We start from the raw sequence: 19,482 nt of genomic DNA, 5'->3' as shown, positions 1-19,482 counted from the left end.
GCTCCATTTGTTGATCGGTAAATGTATTCTTTTTTATTGTCCTTTTAATCACTTTTTTTTTTTTTTTTTAAAAACCTTTATTTTCAAAAGTCTGGACACAGCTATTCAGCCGACAACCCGGAGGTTCGGCAGCTTCGATAAAGAGGAACAGTGACGCGTCCACAGTACAGTGAAGGAGGAGTGCAAAGATTCCATTTTTAAATAAACACAAAACACACAACAACCCCCAGCAAGGCAAGAACACTGAATGCCCATGGTGATAGCCCCCCAGGGGAGGCAGGACCCCAATCATCTACCATTTACAGTACTGTGAAAAGAGGAAGAAGGGGGACAGCAGAGGCCAAAGAAGTCCATTAACCATACTGAGCTGGAAAGAAGGTTAGGAGGAAAGCTGTTCCTCGGGGGGATCCAAATCAGGGGCAAGACAAATTCTTCCCCTGTATTGATTCCACCGCCCCCAGATGGCGTGCCACTTCCGAGGGCGGCCTCTAGCGCAATATACCGTCTTCTCCCTTAGCATACTCCAGTCCATATTTTCTTTCCACACGGTCAATGTGGGGTGCCCCGCGGAGCCCCACAATCGCGCGATATCTCTCTTAGCGACCATGTTACCCAGAGTCACCCATTGGGTCTGTGCCTCATCGTGGTCAGTGGGCCCCCAGACATTCAGGAGGCAACACCGCGCTTCCGGCTGCATAGCAATGCCCGTCACCTCCCCCATCACTGCATGGACTCTCCTCCAGAATTCCGTGATGACACCACATTCCCAAATGATATGCAGGAAAGTACCCACCATACCACATCCCCTCCTGCATAGGCCGTCCTCCGAGAATCTCATGTGAACCAGCCTTGGCCCCGTCACATACACTCGATGCAGTATTTTAAGCTGCACCAGCCTCAGACGCGACGGGATCGCAACCTCCCTAGGAGAGGAAACAGCAGACTGCCAATCCTCGTCATCCAACTCGAGGCCATCCCTAGACCACTGGTCCCTCAGCCCCAGAAGCATATCCGCCCGGACGTTGATCAGTTTCTTATAGATGAGCGAGATCGTGCTCTCGGGCATATGGCCATCAAGGACCCGGTCCTCCAAAGGAGAGGACTCAGGCACCTTCTCACCCTCTATGAGGACTGATCGGAGGGCGTGACGCACCTGAATATAGCGGAAAAACTCGGATGGCTGCAACTCATACTCCTTCTGCAACTCTTCAAAGGACTTCACCCTCCCCTTAATCAGTACATCTCCGACCCTGGAGATGCCGATCAAGTCCCATTTGTCAAACCTTTTGTGTGCCAAAGCCTACCCAGTCTCTCAGATTCAAACAGCGGGGTAGCGAGGGTGAGCCTATCCTTCCAGCCCAGCGAGTCAGTTGCCATCTTCCACACACGCACCGCCACACCAGTGGGCCCCGTAAGGGACGAGTCCAGGGACCGCGAGTACAACGCCCTGTAATAGTTACCACCACGCAGCAACCACCTGTCCATGGCATACCCAGGGCTGAGGGCAGGGCCATAAAACCCATGATTAATCGCACTCAGCTGGGTGGCCCAATAGTACCGTCGGATGTCTGGAAGCGCAATACCCCCGTCGTACCATGGAAGCGTCAACTTTGCAATAGCTATTCGCGGCCGCCCGTCCCACAGCAACGTTCGTTGGAGGCCTTCGACCTCCCGAAAGTAGTTGGCCGGTACCCAATCCAAAGTATTCTGCAGTGCGTAGAGGAACCGGGGAAGAGACATCATTTTGAACAGGGCCGCGCGCCCAACGAGGGAGAGCGGCAGGCTCCGCCAGCCCTCCACATCCCGCCTCAGGCGCGCTAGGGGGGGGAGCAGGTTCCTCTCATATCGCACGGCAGAGTCAATGGAGATAAAGATCCCCAGATACACGAAGCCCTGCTGAGCGACCCGGATTGAACAAGTTCGAGGGATCGGTGGAACCTCGCCACTAAGAACATATAAATGCGATTTACTCCAGTTGATAACGAGACCCGAGTTCCTACCGAAAGATGTGAGTACGTCACAGACCACTATAAGTGATTTCTTGGGTGAGGCAAGATACAACAGGATGTCATCAGCATAGAGCGATATACGGTCCTCGTGTTCAGGCGACCATCTAAGTCCCCGTATATCCGGGTGCCAGCGTATCCACGCAGCCAGCGGCTCAAGGGCGAGGGCGAACAACAATGGCGACAGGGGACAACCTTGCCGAGTACCCCTCCCAAGCTGAAACGGAGTCGACGCCCGGCCATTTACCACCACACTCACAAGAGGGCCCTCGTACAGCAACCTCACCCAGCTCACAAAACCGTGGCCAAAGCCGAACTTGGTCAACACGGCCCACAAATATGCCCATTCCACCGTGTCAAAGGCCATCGTGGCATCGAGAGACGCCACAACAGCTGGTTCACGCAGCGTGCCCGCCCTGGCGATTACACCATGAAGGCGCCGAAGATTTAACGCTGTGTTACGGTGCGGGATGAATCCGGATTGATCCGGGTGGACCAAGTCACCGAGTACCCTAATCAATCGGGCCGCCAGGATTTTAGCCAGAATTTTCGGCTCTGCGTTAAGGAGTGAGATAGGCCTATATGAGGCGCACTTATCTCGGGGTTTGCCCTCTTTGTGTATAACCACAATCGTCGCCAGTCGCTGATCCAACGGGAGGGCCCCACTCCCCCGCGCCTCCACGAACATGGCGCGCAGGTGAGGGGCGACCCTATCCGGAAACAGCTTGTACAGGTCGACCGGCAAGCCGTTCGGACCCGAGGCCTTGCCTGAGTTCAACGCGCGGATAGCCCCCGCCACCTCATCGACCGTTATGTCACCATCTAGATCGTCCCTATCTATATCGGAGAGACAGGGCAATGCGATATCACGCAGGAGGTCACGCGAGTCCTCGGGCGGCCTGTCCGACACTGAGGCATAAACCATACGGAAATAGTCCGAGAAACACTGCACAATCCTCTCAGGTTCCACAATCACCTCTCCCCCCTCTCCCGTCAACTCCGGCACTACTCTATTGACCCGTTCTTTTTTGTCCAACCAAGCCAGGAGTTTCCCGGCCTTGTCACCAACATCATACAGACGGCCCTGCTGTTCCCTACTGAGGGTCTTAGCGGCATTCGTCACCAGGTCCTTATACTCGGATTGCTTCAAGCACAGCTCATGCAGTGAGGCCTGTGTAACCTCCTCCTCCAGCGCTCCCTCCAAAGCCGCGATCTTCTCCTCAACCTGCAAAACCTCGCCATCTCTCCGCCGCTTGGCTGCCACTACAAGGGAGAGGGCTTCCCCTCGCAGCACGATCTTAAATGCTTCCCACAGCGACACTGCCGAGTCCACGGATCCCTGATTGTCCTTGAAAAAATTATCTACTGTCTTTACCAGCGCGCTGCGCATCTTGGGGTCTCGGAAATACCAAGGGTTGATAGGGGCCACCCTTCCCCCTCCCTCTCGACCCAGATCCAGGCTGACCCACACTGGCGAATGGTCAGATATACCACGCGCCATGTGCCTGGCCTCAGACACCAATGAGGCATGCGCAGCCAGAGTGAGTAGGTAATCAATCCTGGAAAGGCTACCATGCGCCCCGGAGTGGAAAGTGTATTGGCTCTGTGTGGGGTGCCGGAGCCTCCAGCAGTCTATCAGGCCAAGCGTATCTAGAAAGTCTGGAGCCCCCCCAGTGTCTCTGGGCGGGTATCTATCCAGCAGACCGGAGCCAACAGCGTTGAAATCACCTCCCACCACAAGCATACCCCCCGGGAGATCCAGCTGGGCCCTACCCAGATCTGTGAACGTGGAGGCCTGCAGGGCCGGCGGGACATAAACCGAAACTAAAACCAAAGTTCTTCCTTCCCACCGCCCCGCCACCGCCACAAACCTCCCCCTATCATCAACAATGGTGGAGTCCACCTCAAATGGTAGCGAGGCGCTGACTAGGATGCCCACACCCCTGGACCCAGAGGAGAATCCCGAATGAGCTATGAATTTATAACCCTTCCTATTCAGGGCATAGCACGTATTACCTATAAGATGCGTCTCCTGCAGCAGGGCAACATCCGGCAATGACCGTTTCAAGAATTGCAAAACAATCCCACGCTTAATGCGATCCCCCAAACCATTAACATTCCAGCTTATAACACTTAAACCCCTACCCCCATCCCCAAACGTAAAGAGGCCCACCCCACACCCGAAGAGCCACCATGGAACAGTCCTGGAAATAATCACTATGCCTTGCGGAAACAAACCCCCCAACAACAAACCCAAAATCCCGGAAACCCCCCCCACCCTGCACCCCTGCTGCAGCTTACAAAGCCCCCCCAACTTGCAGTGTGCCTGTCGCCCTACAAAACCCAAAATCTACAAAAAGTACCCTAAGGGAGGAAAGAGCTCCCCTCGTCCTCCCACAACCTCCGTATTTACTGCAAGTCATTATCTAAAGTCAGTCCGAGTCAGTCCGGTTCCGAAGACATCAACCTTGTTCATCCCGGCCACTGTCCCCGTCTACGGCAGTGTCCTCTTCCGTGCGTCGTCGAGGCAGAGCGTCCAGCCATTCATCCGCCATGGCAGGCGACTCAAAGAAGAATGTTCGGTCTTCAAACACCACACGTAGTCTGGCAGGGAAGAGCATGGCGTATTTCAGTTCCCTCTCCCGAAGCCTCCTCTTCACCCCCAGGAAGCCCTGCCGCTGCCTCTGCACCTGCTGGGTGAAGTCAGGATAGAAATTCACCGACGCGTTCTGGAAGGGGACCGGGCCCGTTACCCTCGAGGCCTGCAGGATAGCGTCCCGGTCTCGAAAATGAAAGAGCCGGGCGACGATCGGCCTCGGTGTGGCTCCCACCTTGGGACGCCCACCCGGCACTCTATGGGCCCTCTCAACTGCGAAGAACTTCCCTAGACCCTTAGGCTGCAGATGATTGAGCACCAAGTCCTCCACGAGCAGGTCCACTGAAGTCTCGTCCGAGGACTCCGGGACCCCGATAACGCGCACGTTGTTGCGCCTGGCCCGGCTCTCGAAGTCCTCCAGCCGACGGGCGGCGAGATCACTCTCGGTCCGCAACTTACGGACCTCGGTCTGCAGATCCGAGACATCATCGGCGAGGCCCGCGGTCTTGATGTCCAGGGATTTGACCCGTTCATTTGTTTTGCCCAAATCCGCGCGGATCAGATTAACATCCACCAAGATGGTATCCACTTTGTGCGCCAGGGCATCAAACTGTCTCCCAATCGAAGTCTGCAGCCCGTCGAGTGCACCCATGACATCCTGCAGTGAGAGCTCCGGGGCCAAGGGTGAGGCAGTCTTCTGTGTGTCCGGGGACTGGCTCGGTGCACCCGGTGACCCCTTCTGCTGGGCATAGCGGTCCATGTTATTGGCTTGAGTGTAGGCTCCCCGCCTGGTGGCCTTAGGCTTCGGCCGGTCCACCTCTGCTTTGCCCGACATGGTGGGCTCAAGCAAGTCGGTTCAAACAGGACTGCCCTCTCTCAGCGAGAGAGATCAGGAGTGCTCCGTCTTACGATGGGTCGCCAGTGTGGCATGCAGAGTGTCCAAATGATAATAAAGCAGCCGCGAGCACTCCCTGGGCTGGGCAGACAAAGGGCGAGAAAGCGAAAGTGAAAGGATAGGGACCTCCATCCGGCAGTTCACACCTCGCCTGGCCGCTGTTGTTCAATTAGAGGTCGGGCATCCTGCCAACTCGAGCCCCTAGCATCCCTCGGAGATGGGCCTCAATCTTCCGCCATGCATAACTCCGGTTACCGGTGGGCGATTCGACCTCGGGTGGCATCGATCGCCTCCCTGACAAGTCATCTACACGATGCCATGCATACAAACAGGATTATATACAGGATAGACGACGGAGGGCACGAGGGTCTCGGGAGCTCAAAGCTCACGCGGCCATCTTGGTCAAGCGCTAGGCTCCTCCCCCCCTTTTAATCACTTTTTAAACAATTTTAAATATTTTATATGGAGTGTTACTTATCCCAGTCATCAAGCTATCATTGTGATTTGCCGAAAACTTCGCTATTCCAATGAATTGTTTTGTTAATGTTTGTATGTATTTGCTTTTATGATAATCTTTTATCGAAATAAAGCTTTTGACTGACTGACTAGGGACGGTCTTATTCTTCTGACTGAAGCTAAAGACAAGGAATGGTTTGTGAAGAGGAATTAAAATTTTTAAATAATAAGGAACCAAGGATCCCCGCCCTGTACGGTCTTCCTAAAATACATAAAAACCGAGATAATCCGCCCATGAGACCAATAGTTAGTAGCATCAATGCACTCACTGAGCCCTTAAGCAAATATGTTGATCATTTTTTGCGTCCGATAGTAACGGGTCTCAAATCATATGTTAGAGATTCATCACATATGATCTATCTTCTTGAGGGTAAGGTGTTCTGTGGGGAGACTCAATGTCTAGTTACTTTGGACATTGAGTCTCTATACACGAATATCCCTCAAGATGAAACAGTAGAGGTGGTTCGTAGAGCAATTGAGGAGATAGATCTGGAAGGAGTTGAGAAGAATTTTATAGTGGATTGTGCTAGGATGGTACTTCTGAACAACATATTTTTGTTCAAAGACCAGCTAAAAAGTTGGTCTTTGAACAAAAATATGTTGAAAGGTACGAGCATGGGGGCTACCTGTGCGCCGAGCCTGGCATGCCTCTATGTTGGAGAATTTGAAAATAAACACATTTGTAACGAACTAGCTCCCTTCTTCGAAAATGTGGCGGGCTGGTACCGCTAGATTGACGATATCTTTTTTATTTGGGATGGTGCGGTTGATCGTTTGGATGAATTCTTACTTTGGCTTAATTTGGGAGATCCCAATTTAAAATTTACATCTCAGTTTAGCAGATCTAAGGTGGACTTCTTAGATATCTCTATTAAAAATGTTGAGGGGTGTTTGGCGGTTGAATTGTTTACGAAACCAATGGCTAAAAACACCTTGCTGCATTATTCCAGTTTCCACCCCAAATCTCAACGAGATAGCATACCATTCAGTCAGTTTCTCCATCTTCGGAGAAATTGCTCAGATATTAATGATTTCTATAAACATGCTGAGACTATGAAAAAGAAATTTAAAGAGAGAGGCTATCCGAAAAAACGTATCACGCACTCATTTAAACGTGCAAGATTTTATAACAGAGAAGCAATGTTAACCAAGGTAGCGAATAAGAAAAAAGAATTTGAGAAAGTGTTTTTTGTCAGCAATTTTTCCCATATCAGCAACAGAATCAAAAATGTAATTAATACTAACTGGCATATTATTAATAATGAGGAAGACAGAAAATTGGAAAAACCTATCTTTGCCTTTAAAAGAAACAAGAATTTGAGGAATGAGCTAGTGCATACATACAGAGAGAGCCAGGGCAGAATACAAAGTACGTTAGACAGAGGACCTGCATTGGGAAATGTGAAATATTGCACATGCAATATTTGCCCTTTATGTGTTGAATCGGACACATTGGAATATAATGGCGGTAAGGTTACTTCTAGATCTTTAAACAAATGTAGAAGTAAAAATATTGTGTACTTCCTGCGTTGTCCTTGTGGGAAGGTCTATATAGGAGAAACAGGTAAGGAGTTTAGAATTAGACTGCAAGAACATCGTTCTGCCATTAGAACCAGGAAGGTGAATGCCCCTCTAGTAACCCACTATATTGAAATGGGTCATAATGACTCTGACATACAATGGTTTATATTGGAGAATATTTGGTTAGGGGCACGTGGAGGTAACATGGAACAAAAAAGGAAATCAAGAGAACAATGGTATATTTCCTTTTTTAATACAGTTCGAAATGGCCTTAACTCTAAGGAAGAATGGGATCGCCTGATCATGCGACACTATTCCTTTTTGGGTTTAAGAAAAAGGTTTTGTCATGAGTGACAGTTCGGGATAGGTAACATCAGGTTCTTTGTTCTATCTGTGAGTTTTGATAACACAATAGGCACTGATTTTATCCACTCATTACGATTTCCATTGGAGTGTGCTCTGTTCAAGGTACTTATTATTATTATTTTTCGAAGTTAGTCAGTTTATGTGATTCCATTGAAATAGCTCTGAATCTACATGCATGAGCTACTAGGGTGTATACACTTGAATATTTTTTATTGCATACATGTTATACTATCAGGGAATTAGAATCTGCCCCTTTTGTAATAGCGTTTTTTTTATATGACTTTTTTGTCTCTGAGAGGCTATTTTGGCTGTCATTATATTTAAGACTCATTGTGATGATGTCTACTATTTGCCAGCCTTATGGACATATGTTAGACGATTTTATTTATTAGTTTTCAATTTCAGATTATTATTTGCTTTAGTGCGATCGATGTATATACATTTTTTATATTACTATTTTTCGTTTCCTAATTAGATAGTGTAGCACTACTTTAAATCAAGATATTTAATAAAATCATCTTATTTGCAAGTGGAATTCTGTTTGTCTTATCATCGTTGCTTTAGCAGTTCATTGCTACTATAGCGCCTGTGACTTGGTACGTCTAAGATGGCCGCGCGCTAGCTGTAGATTTGGACCTGCTTAGAGCTAATGTTAGGGAAGTTAAGGATGGCCGCCAAAGTGGGTATTCCCTCGTGACCTATGGTCGATGTAACACAGCTGTTGTATGTTTAGCGAGTTCGCCTATTACAAGTGAGATATAAGAAGGCAGGTCAGTTGGGGCAGGGAGGTCGAGACGTTTGGATCCAAAGACCAGTACGAGGCTTTTACGCTCGTCGAGAGAGGTGAGAAGAATGAAGGCTTTAGTTCTCTTTCAGGTTTTCCTTATTAGTTTTCACCATGGGGTAGTCTAAGCACGAGTCTTAGTTTTGGGTGCTGAGTTAATATATGCATAACATAAGGTTCGAGCGGGTGTCATAGAAATAGCACCGCAGTGGTATAGAACATCCCCGCTTCTTTTCTTTCTTTGTTATTCTTTTTTATCTATTTTAAACTATTATATTGTGTCTCTTTATCTGCAATATACAATTCTGATTATAGCCCTACGCAATGCTTGTTATTAGATGCTGAGCGTGCGATGAGGGGCTTACTTTTATACGCATCCTTTATGGATCAGCAGCGGTGTGCCCTCGTGTTTGTTTGAGATATTGACAGAGTAGGAACTTTAACAATATTATTTTGATATAATAATAGGATAGCAAGTATATGATTCACTGACACTGGAATTTCCATCTTTTTAGAAACAAAAGAATTTCTTGATTCATGAGAGGTCAAGACATGATTAGTGCACCAAGGCATTGAAGTAACTTTACTTCAACAGTCCTTTATTTGGAAAAGAAGAAAGAAATGAATTAACTTTAAAAGGTAATTGACATTATTGAAGCATCCAATCCATTAGTGAGCTTACAGTTTAACACAACTATTAATATAAATCGAAATATAAAAATGTACTTTTCTTTCAGATTCTAATTCTCCTAAATATCGGCCCTAGATAACACAGGATTACAGGCTGGCAGGTAATTAGGACATTTGGTCTTGATATAGGTTAATGATATTAATTAAACTTCAGTATATTGAGACTATGTTTAAATTGTACGTTTTTCAATCCTTTCAGAATAATTGGTTAATTCCAATACGACTCTACTGAACGACTTTTGTCCTCTGACACGATTGTGCAAGGATCTCTGAGCATCTACATTTGTGGATGTACCGTTCAACTGAAAAGGTACAAACATAAATCAATAGAATATTAATTTAGAACAAATTGAAATAGAAGTATTATAGGACTGTATGCTTATAAAGGGTTTTTATATGAACTATTTCGTATGAATGGGTTGCCTGTAAAGTCACCAGGAGAACAACACTGTCTTATCAAAAACCTTTCAATGTGTAGGATTGCCCCCCTTGTGTTTATTGATTGCTGGAACAGACGTAGTTTGATAGATATGTCTTTACAAAGATAAATAATGTTTGATTTTTGTGTTTTGATTTATTTTGGTTTTTTGTATATGTATAGATAATGTATAAATGCTAATTGTCTCTTTATGCTGATATTTTATCATTTGATTTAGATTGAAAGTACACTCCACGGGAGATTGTAATATTTGTCCTGAAGAAGGTGGTCTTTTATCTCTTGACTTCCACCGAAACGCGTCGACGCAAGGTTTAGAAGGCAGACTATAGATTGTAGTGACATCTGTTTTCCGAACAATCAAGTATTTGTACATCTGCCCAGGAGAACAGTTGATCCGGATCTAATGTCTTCCTATTCTAGTAGATAAGAAAACAACTTTCTTACACGTTCTCCCCACTTTTTTAGTGTTTAGTATTTTTTGTATAGAACATTAATTTGTGCTTTTAACTTTTTTAACTTTGTTGTATAATTTTTGCTATTGTGTCGAAAAAAGTGTGTTATATTTTAATAAAATACATGGATATAATTCATGTGAATACCTGACCGGGTCCAGGCTCTGGTGTCTTGTTCTGGTGACTGATTGTTTTTATATGTGAGTTATTGTGTGGAATTGTATATGTGCCGAAAGAGGGCCATTTTTCTTGAATACTGATTTTCTGCCACTGTCTCCTATAGCTATGGGAGACATTTGAGCGGATAATCTCTGCCTCGGCCCCTGAAATTTGAAAGCCAATCAGAGAATGATCTGACCATACCAAAGTGTGGGGGCCTCCAAAATAATATGCAGGGAGATGGACAGTACACAATCTAGTGTGTGTCCTGCCAAATGGGTTGGGCTTTCGTTAATCTTATTCAGTCCTATAGTGGCCAGATCGACAAGGAACATGTAGGCCAGTGCACTATGTATATTAAAGTCTCCAAACAACAGGAAGTGTTTGGTAGAAATGGTGTGGGGCGCAATCAAGTCCATTAACTGGAATGTAAAATCACGGAGTGGTCCAGGGGGGCGACACACCAGGGTGCCTTTCCAGCACTCCTGGGGTGAGAGATCAATTCTGAAAATACTTTATCTTATTATCAGAATATTGTTCAAGTAAAGAGGCCTTTGATAGAGTCTCTATAGATGCCGGCAATCCCTCCACCTGTCAGGTCCTCCCTGTCAATCTGGAGGATACGATAGTTCTCCAGAAGTGCAAAAGTAATGGAAGGGGTGGAGCTGGGTTTAAGTCATGTCTCTGTGAGGAACCCCAGGTCGGGGGGTTCTGAGGTGAGTAAGTCCCAGATATCTAGAGCATGCTTTGGTAAAGATCTAACATTGCTCAGAAAACATTTCCTCATCCGATTAGGCCTGGAAGGTAGAGTATTGGAAGGGGCAGAAGATATGAAGAAATGTCTTTAAGATAATTACTAACCACCGGGTCACTGATAGGCAGTGTACCTGATTTCTGTCTTAGCTCCACACTTTGAAATCGGCAGTATCTACAGGAAAAAGGACCCTCCATACTATTAAAAGCCAGAGGCCCATTGCAGGAACTATTCGCGCCATGTGCTTTGTGCAAGCATCAGATGTCTAGGATTTCCTAACCCGAGTAAATATATCTTTGCCAGGGAGCAGTATCTGACCTAAAAGATGCAGGGGTCCTGGCTCCTGGCAACGGCTGGGCGCGTGTCTACTGCACAATGGGAGAGCCATGCGACTAAAATAGCCAGGGAGCAGCTGGACTGCTAACTCCTGTGTCTCCTTCCCTAGCCAGAAGTGATTGGCTGTATGGGTGAATGAGTGGATATGTGTGTAGACCTATGAATCAGTGAGTGGGTGTGTTAGTACTGGCATGGGTCTGTGCATGGGTTTGTGAATGATTGTGTGGGAGAGGGAGTGGGTGTATGAAAGGTTCTATGGGGTGTGAGTGTGGGTGAGTTAGTCATTTTATGGATGCTGTCATCAGTGATGTCATGTGAGATGCCAACAGTGATGTCATTTATGATGTCATTAGTGATGTCACTGACCATGCCATGAGTGATGTAATATATGATGAAGGAAGTGACCCGATTAGGGCCACCCGGGTCACTCGCGACCACTTCTCAGCCTTGCATACAAATGAAGAGTCGGTCAGACAATAGAGAATACAAACCAAGTATATTTTATTCAGATACACTCGAGCAGAGACCCCTCTGACCAGCCTCCTATGGTTGCTGCAGAAAGACTGACTTCAGCAAATATAGAGATACATTTTGTATGTTTCTGAACCAAGAATGTCCCACCCATAATGGAAATCTACTACCAGGTGCAGCTAAAGCAAAGAAGCACAGAAAGATGAGTTTCGACTCTGAGACCGGCACACATTATCTTTATGCCAAGGTCATTCTGTTCGTATCTACCGCTAGGCTAGTGGGAGAAAGCCTCTATCTATGGGAAAGGAATACGTCAACAAGAACAGTGTATTCATTAGCAGAGCAAGGTCTATCCTTGGGTACATGGGGCTTTCCACAGCCTGCTTCTTGAGAAGGGAATACACAGCTCACAACATGATTCAAAATGGTGGCTGGACATAAAATGGTGCCTCGAATGCTAACTTAACATAGGAACCAAACACAAACAGGGTAGCAAAATATTTTCATTTCATCAGTGAGGTCATAAGCAGTGCATTGCGAGGGCGTGAGTTATAGTGAGTTCAACTAACTATAACTGTTGAATTTCACTGGTTTTGTACAATTGAAACCTGGGTCTAATTATGACGTCCCGGTAACCATTGTTTTGTTTGGTGAATTTCTACGTTTTTTTTATGCCATTTCCTAACTGAAACGTTCCTATAACCTTTGTTTTTTGCAGTGAATTTCTACGTTTTTTTAAAGTAGTAATACGTTTGCAGAGTGGTGGAGAAAGGGGGCGGGCCTCCGATGAGCTCTCACGAATCCCACAGTGTAGAACTTACACGAGATACCAGGAGGACTTCTTGGTCCCCAAGGTCCCTCAGCATCCAAGAGGACTTCATTCCCCAACCAGTAGTGCACCAAGAGGCGCGTTTGCAGAATGGTGGAGAAAGTGGCCATGTCCTCCAAAGACCTCTTAGCAACCCCGCTGTGTGATAAATTTACATTTAAGTTATGCAGTCAAGTAATGCTTATATATTGTTAAGACTAACAAACTTTAATCATTTTCCCAATACTTTCCCATATGGAGAGCCCTGCCACAGTGGTGAAGATCTTCACCTACGTGTGCAAAGTTAGTAGTAGTAAATGCTGCTGTAGGAGGCTCCACCCCTGATTGAGTGGGAGGACAAATTATAAGTCTACACCTAGGTGTAAATTTACACTTAAAAATGGTAAATATAAAAAAGTATAGAATTACACCTTGATGTATTATTAATTATACAAATGAATAAATACACATGTGTATATCTACTTTTGTGTATTGGGCCCAATGTGTTTAACCTCAGTGCAATTTATAACATCAGAACTCACCAACCAGTTCTCATTATGCCTGGGCTATTTTCTCAAGAGACTTTATCACAGAAGAAATGTAATTTAAATCTTTCAAGTCAAAGACAATTTAATTCGAACTTGGTCATCCTAGTTGATGCAAAGCAATGACCATTGGGAAGACCATGGCATTTTGCAGAGGTAGGAAAAGTAGAGGAATGTTTAGATCAAAGACTTGTAGGCCTAAGGATCTATTTTAGTGACTTTCTTATCTTAGATTTTTGCAACCAAGCGGTATCAAGTGTAGTCTCATACTTTGATGAAATGCGTCTGACTGCTATGGGAAACCATGCTCAAATCCCTATCATATCCATTTGTTCTTTTGGTACTTGACATCTTGTCAGTATATGCACTGCTAGTAACTTTAGATGGGTGAATATAGATATGGGGCTCGATGCATCTTGTGTGAGGTAGAGATATCGTGCCTTTGCATTAACCACTGTTTCTCCAGGTGATCTTTTCCATGGTGTCATACCTTTGGTGACTTTGATATCAGATTTTATCACGCACAACGCATTACTGATTTGAGACACAAAAACCTGAAAGTGCATTTACACACATAGTACAAAGAAACAGAAAAACTGAGTGACAGCACCCTAAAAGCATGCTTGAAACTGTTGCAATAGACATGGCTGCAAACAGAGTACAATTGCTTATTATTAGAACTTAATAACAAAGGTTTAATATGAGAAAACTGATTTATAAGTGTTTATATTTACAAATGTAACATAGATTACTAACGTAGCCTAGCATTTATATTGTCTTTTACTATTGTGCACCAAAATAAGAATGTGATGCATATATGTGGTATTAGTAGATATGAATCTGAAACATACTACAATGATAGTTAAGAACAAGGTATTTTTAGAAATTAAGAAACCTTTTTAGTAAAATGATTTGTAAGAATAACGTTGATGTATGGACTTTGAAAATTTATAACAGTAGGCCATAGTTAACGTTAACCAGTTTCATGTAATAATATGTTGAAAGCACTACTATTTATCCTTTTGAGTATAAATGTTTGATTTAATACCTCATGTTTGATTTTAATTGAATTAAATAATTTGAACACTGACATATGCATTTAGAAGCCTTTTCAACGTGCTTTTTCTTGATGCTGCATTTCTTCCTTAGCTCATTACAATGAACCATTGCGCTTTCTGTTTCATTATTTGTACTAAATATTCAACATATTTCAAATTAAGGACATTCCTTTAAAGTTCACTGTTGAATAGTCTGGTGAGAAGTTGACCTATAACCTGAAGACATGGACTGGTACTTTGCAATTTCTTACGGGTGGCAAACCTGTGAGGCCCAGAAGAAAGCGAGTACCTTCCATGAACAGTATGGAAAAGTTTGCATGAGTATCTAAATGTATTTTGTGAAAGTTGTACGTAAACTAACCATGTGATGGATGGACCATAATCGGGTGATACTACATCACCGGCAACGTCAGAGAGACTATAGAAGAAACACAAAAGAGGAGCATCACCACTTGTTTTTGATTTCCATGCAACGCCATACTTTTTATTTCTTTGCGGGAGCCACGGATGCATGCATACGTTTTCTATGATTTTATAACCATCCTTGTTCTCTTATTTTTGGACTGTCTTTATGCCGATCATGTGATCTTTAAGCAGTTGGTCTGGAATCCTTCTTTGCTGAACTATTGCTATTACTGTTTCTCTCTTTTTTCCCATGCTTATGGACTTGCCCTTAGAGGACTTTAAACTTGATCTTTGTTGCCCCTTTGCTTAGAATCTTTTTGAATGTTGTTAAGGAAGCTATCTATCCACTGCCTAAATGGTAGCTGGAATCCGTAACTCTTAAACCATCCTTCTTTGGATTTGAATTTCTGACTAGATGTGTAGTTTTGGACTATGTATTGTAATGTTCTTGACTGAAATGCTTAAGAAATTTCTTATTTGTATTGATTTTGGATCATTAATACAATAACAAAATAACTAAATTGCCTGAGTTTATTATTGTGTCTTGATGTTCGTTATTGAACCGTTCTATATTTCTGATGTGTTGTAGGGAAAATCAGAGAATCTTTTCAGAATATCAAGTTCTGTTTCTTTTATTCTGTGTATCAGTGGCAGAGCTTCTCGGATGCATAATTTTAGTTAGACTAAATTTCTTTGGTAGGTGCGATCTTCCAATTGCAATACTTTATTTCTACGGTATGGTCCTGATAGTGGTGTATTTAAGCTTAAATTTTGAATTTGTTAGTTATTCACCAATTAATGGTCCTCATTGGGTGACTAATGTGATTTGGACACTCTAATTCCCAGCCCTCCTATTGGCGGAGAAAGATCCACCAGAGGACTATTTGCCTCTGTGGTAAGTGGAGTGTTGTGATTCTTTTGAACGTAAAGGCCTTAGTATGGTTAGAGAGATAAATGAGTAAGCAGTGGAGGAAATTAGAAAATTAATGAATTATTTTTATGCTTCCGCTGGATCAGTATCTTGTTGTCTGTATGTCAGAAAAAGGAGGATTCAGTGGTGAAACATTATCACCATTAGACCGCATGTTGATATTACTTACTATGCCACTCTCTCCATTATTGTGAATTTGTACCACCATTAGGTTAGTATCCATGGTGGTAGTAGAGTATATTCTGGAACTGTATCACATATGATTGTACTCTTAAATTATACCCTCTCAGGAAATACATTTTCTTGCTTGGTACTTGATTGTAAAAATCATTTGTGATATCATTGCATTGTCTATGTGGGCTTCACACGTCTGCCCACTCTTCATTTTTGTAGTGTACCAAATGTCTTGAGGTTGGGTGAAAGCAGGTCGTTTAGACATTCACAACTTTGATGTTGATAGGTTTGTTATGTTATGTTATGTTATACGAATTTGTAGCGCGCGCAGCTACTCCAAAGAGTGTCCCGGCGCGAAATCTGAAGTAGATCATGAATCTAGAAATTAGAACAGGAAGGTTTTCAGCTTTTTCTTGAAGATCCGAGCGTCTTGAATACTACGCATAGCCAAAGGCAAGGCGTTCCAACCAAGAGCCGCCTTCCGAACAAGGGAGCAGCCGCCCAACCTTTGGCGGATAAAACAGGGGAACTGAACCAGCAATTTAGAGGCAGAGCGCAGTTGTCTTGACGGTAAGTAGAAAGAGAACCTCTTCAAATAGCTGGGTCCCCGACCATACAGGGCGGAATGGGCAATGGACAAAACTTTAAATTTAATACGCGCCTCCATAGGAAGCCAACGTAGGGAGCGTAAGTGAGAGCGCACACTACTCCTTCTGGGGAGATCTAGGAGGAGGCGGGCCACTGAATTCTGCACCACCTGGAGCTTCCTCACCAAATAGCCGCTGGACCTGACATAAAGTGCATTTGCATAGTCCAGGCGAGAAATAATCAATGCCCGGATCACAGTTTCCCTCGCATCCTTTGGGAGAAGAGGCAGAAACTTCCTCAAGGATTTCAAAATGCCAAAACAGGACCCTGCCAATTTCTTGATCTGGGTAGCAAAGGTTAAGTTCTCCTCAAACCAAACGCCCAGATTTTTTACAGCATTGTCTAACATACTAGGCAGGGGAAACTCCACCGGCCATAATGACTCTCTAAAGTTAGGAGGAAATTTGTCATAGAGAAGAATTTCGGATTTTTCCTCATTACACTTCAGTTGGGCCTGAGTCAACCAACGAAACACAGAAGACAAGCAGTGCTGAGCGGAGCAGACCTCTGCGTCGTCACCCTTCCAGGTAAATAGCAACTGACAGCCGCGGTCGTTAGTAGGAGTAACTGCAGGGCGGTGACGTGGGGAGGGGGAGGGGCAGGGTGGGGGGTTGTAAACTATGGATTACGGAGGTTTACAGGTAAGTTAACATATGAATTAATAAAACGATATTCGTTGCGTGCACTGCATCGCATTTGGGGATGCAGTGCATGCAACGAAATTCGTGTTATTAATTTATATGTTAACTTTCCTGTAAACCTCCGTAATCCATAGTTTACTCCCACCTACCCTGCCCCTCCCCTTCCCCACGTCACCGCCCTGCAGTTACTCCTACTAACGACCGCGGCTGGCAACTGAGTGTCGTCCGCATATGCGATCACCTTAGCCCCGAGCTCCTCCGCTAAATATATCAGCGGGGTGACATAGATGTTAAAGAGCAAGGGGCTAAGGGAAGATCCCTGCGGAACACCTGTAGGAACTGGCTGACAAGCTGAAACGCAAGGTGGAAGCCAGACCTGCTGTGACCTGTTGGACAAAAAAGAAGTGAGCCAGCCCAGGGAGGAACCGGCAATACCAATTTCCGAGAGGCGAGAAAGAAGAAGGGGGTGAGGCACCGTGTTGAATGCCGCCAAGAGGTCCAGCATAATCAAGGCTGCCCTCCCGCCGGCATCCAGACACTCTCGGATGACTTCCGAAACCTCTATCAACACAGTCTCTATACTATAGGCTGCTCGAAAGCCGGACTGCGCAGGGTGCAGCAGGCCAGCATCTTCAACAAAGGCCGTGAGTTGTCTCGTAACCACCTTCTCACAAACCTTTGCCAAGCTTGGCAGAAGAGAGATTTTCCGGTTATTTCCTGGGGACAAAGTATTAAGTGAAGACTTTTTTAAGAGAGGAAGAATCATAGCCTGCTTCCACATAACAGGCACCCGCCCCTCTGACAGGGACAAGTTAACAATGATGTTGACCTCATGATTAATGATATCAGCAGCTGAGGCTAACAGCCTGGCTGCACAAGGATCAGTGGGTGAACCCGATTTCAGATCCTTGAGAATTCTAAGGGAGCAAGACAGCTCTGCTGAAGAAAAAGCAAGTAATTTATGAGTAGGGCCAGATAAGGATCCAGAGGGAAAAGAGGGAACAAAAGGTCCCTGGAGACAGGTGGAAAAGGCCGCCTGGATAGCCTGAATCTTATCAAGGAAGAACTTGGCCTGAACATTGCACCAAGCTTCCGAGATTAGTGCCGAACAGACCTGGGCACGAGGAGCCACAAAGCTTTTTACAATGGAAAAAAGTTATTTCGAATTATTATTCGCCTGAAAAATGCGGAAGAAAAAATACAGATTTTTTGCTTCAGTAATCGCCCTATAATATTCCTTTTGTTTGGTTTTCAGCGCATGTTTCGCCAGTGAGCAGTATATATTAGCAAGCCATAATCTCTCCAATACCTTACAGTCATGTTTCAGAAGGCGGAGCTCCGGCGAGAACCAGGGTTTGGAGGGGGGATCTCTAGCGAGCCTAGAAGTACGTGGTGAAGAAAGCACGGTCACTGAATTAGAAATCCATTTGGTGAACCCCAACAGACACTCTTCAAGGTCCTGCTGACAATTAGGCCGCGAAGAAGCTAAGGCACTATTAAAATGCTGAGGATCAATTTTACGAAACACTGGGGGCAAATTGGACCCCAACGGCATCTTCTGCTGAAGAACCTCCCATGAAAAACAGACAAGAAAGTGATCTGACCAAGAAACCGTCCGAGGCTGGTCGGCCTGTATGGGGAAATTAGAGAAGATAGGATCTAATAAATTGCCACCCTGATGCGTGGGAAGGCGACCCCATTGTGAGAGTTGAGCCAGATTGAGTGATTCTAGGAAATCTCTGGAATCACTGGACTCCGGCTGATGAAGATGGAGATTAAGATCTCCAAGGACCAGGTAGTGTGAAAAACGAATTGCCCGTTCTGCCACGGCATCACTAAAGGCATTGAGAAAAGAGCTAGCCGGGCCTGGGGGGCGATAAATAAGGGAGCCACCCAACGTTAAGTGTGAGGAAAGATGCAAACTAAAATCCAGCACTTCACTATTGCCCCACACATTGATGTCCTCCATGTGGAGAGCCCACTTTTCCCTATACATAATGGCAACGCCCCCCCTTCCACTCTTCTGGTCTAATCGGGCGATCTTAAAGCCAACTGGGGTGGCAAGAGCAGCAATAGGGTTCGAAGTGTCATCTAACCAAGTCTCCGTGATGAACAGCAAATCTAAGCTGTTATCCAAAATCAGGTTGAATACATCCACATGGTGCTTCCTCAAAGATCTCACATTAATAAGAGCAGCATGAATACACTGGGACCTAGATGCCATACTAAAAGGAATCCTATCTGGAAGGTCTAAATTCGGCATAAAACCACAAGTATCACTGTTGTA

Source organism: Triturus cristatus, chromosome 2_1, assembly GCF_964204655.1.
Source record: "Triturus cristatus chromosome 2_1, aTriCri1.1, whole genome shotgun sequence".
Classification (NCBI taxonomy): Eukaryota; Metazoa; Chordata; class Amphibia; order Caudata; family Salamandridae; genus Triturus; species Triturus cristatus.
The sequence above is the reverse complement of the archived record's forward strand: the minus strand, read 5'-3'. Positions refer to the sequence as shown.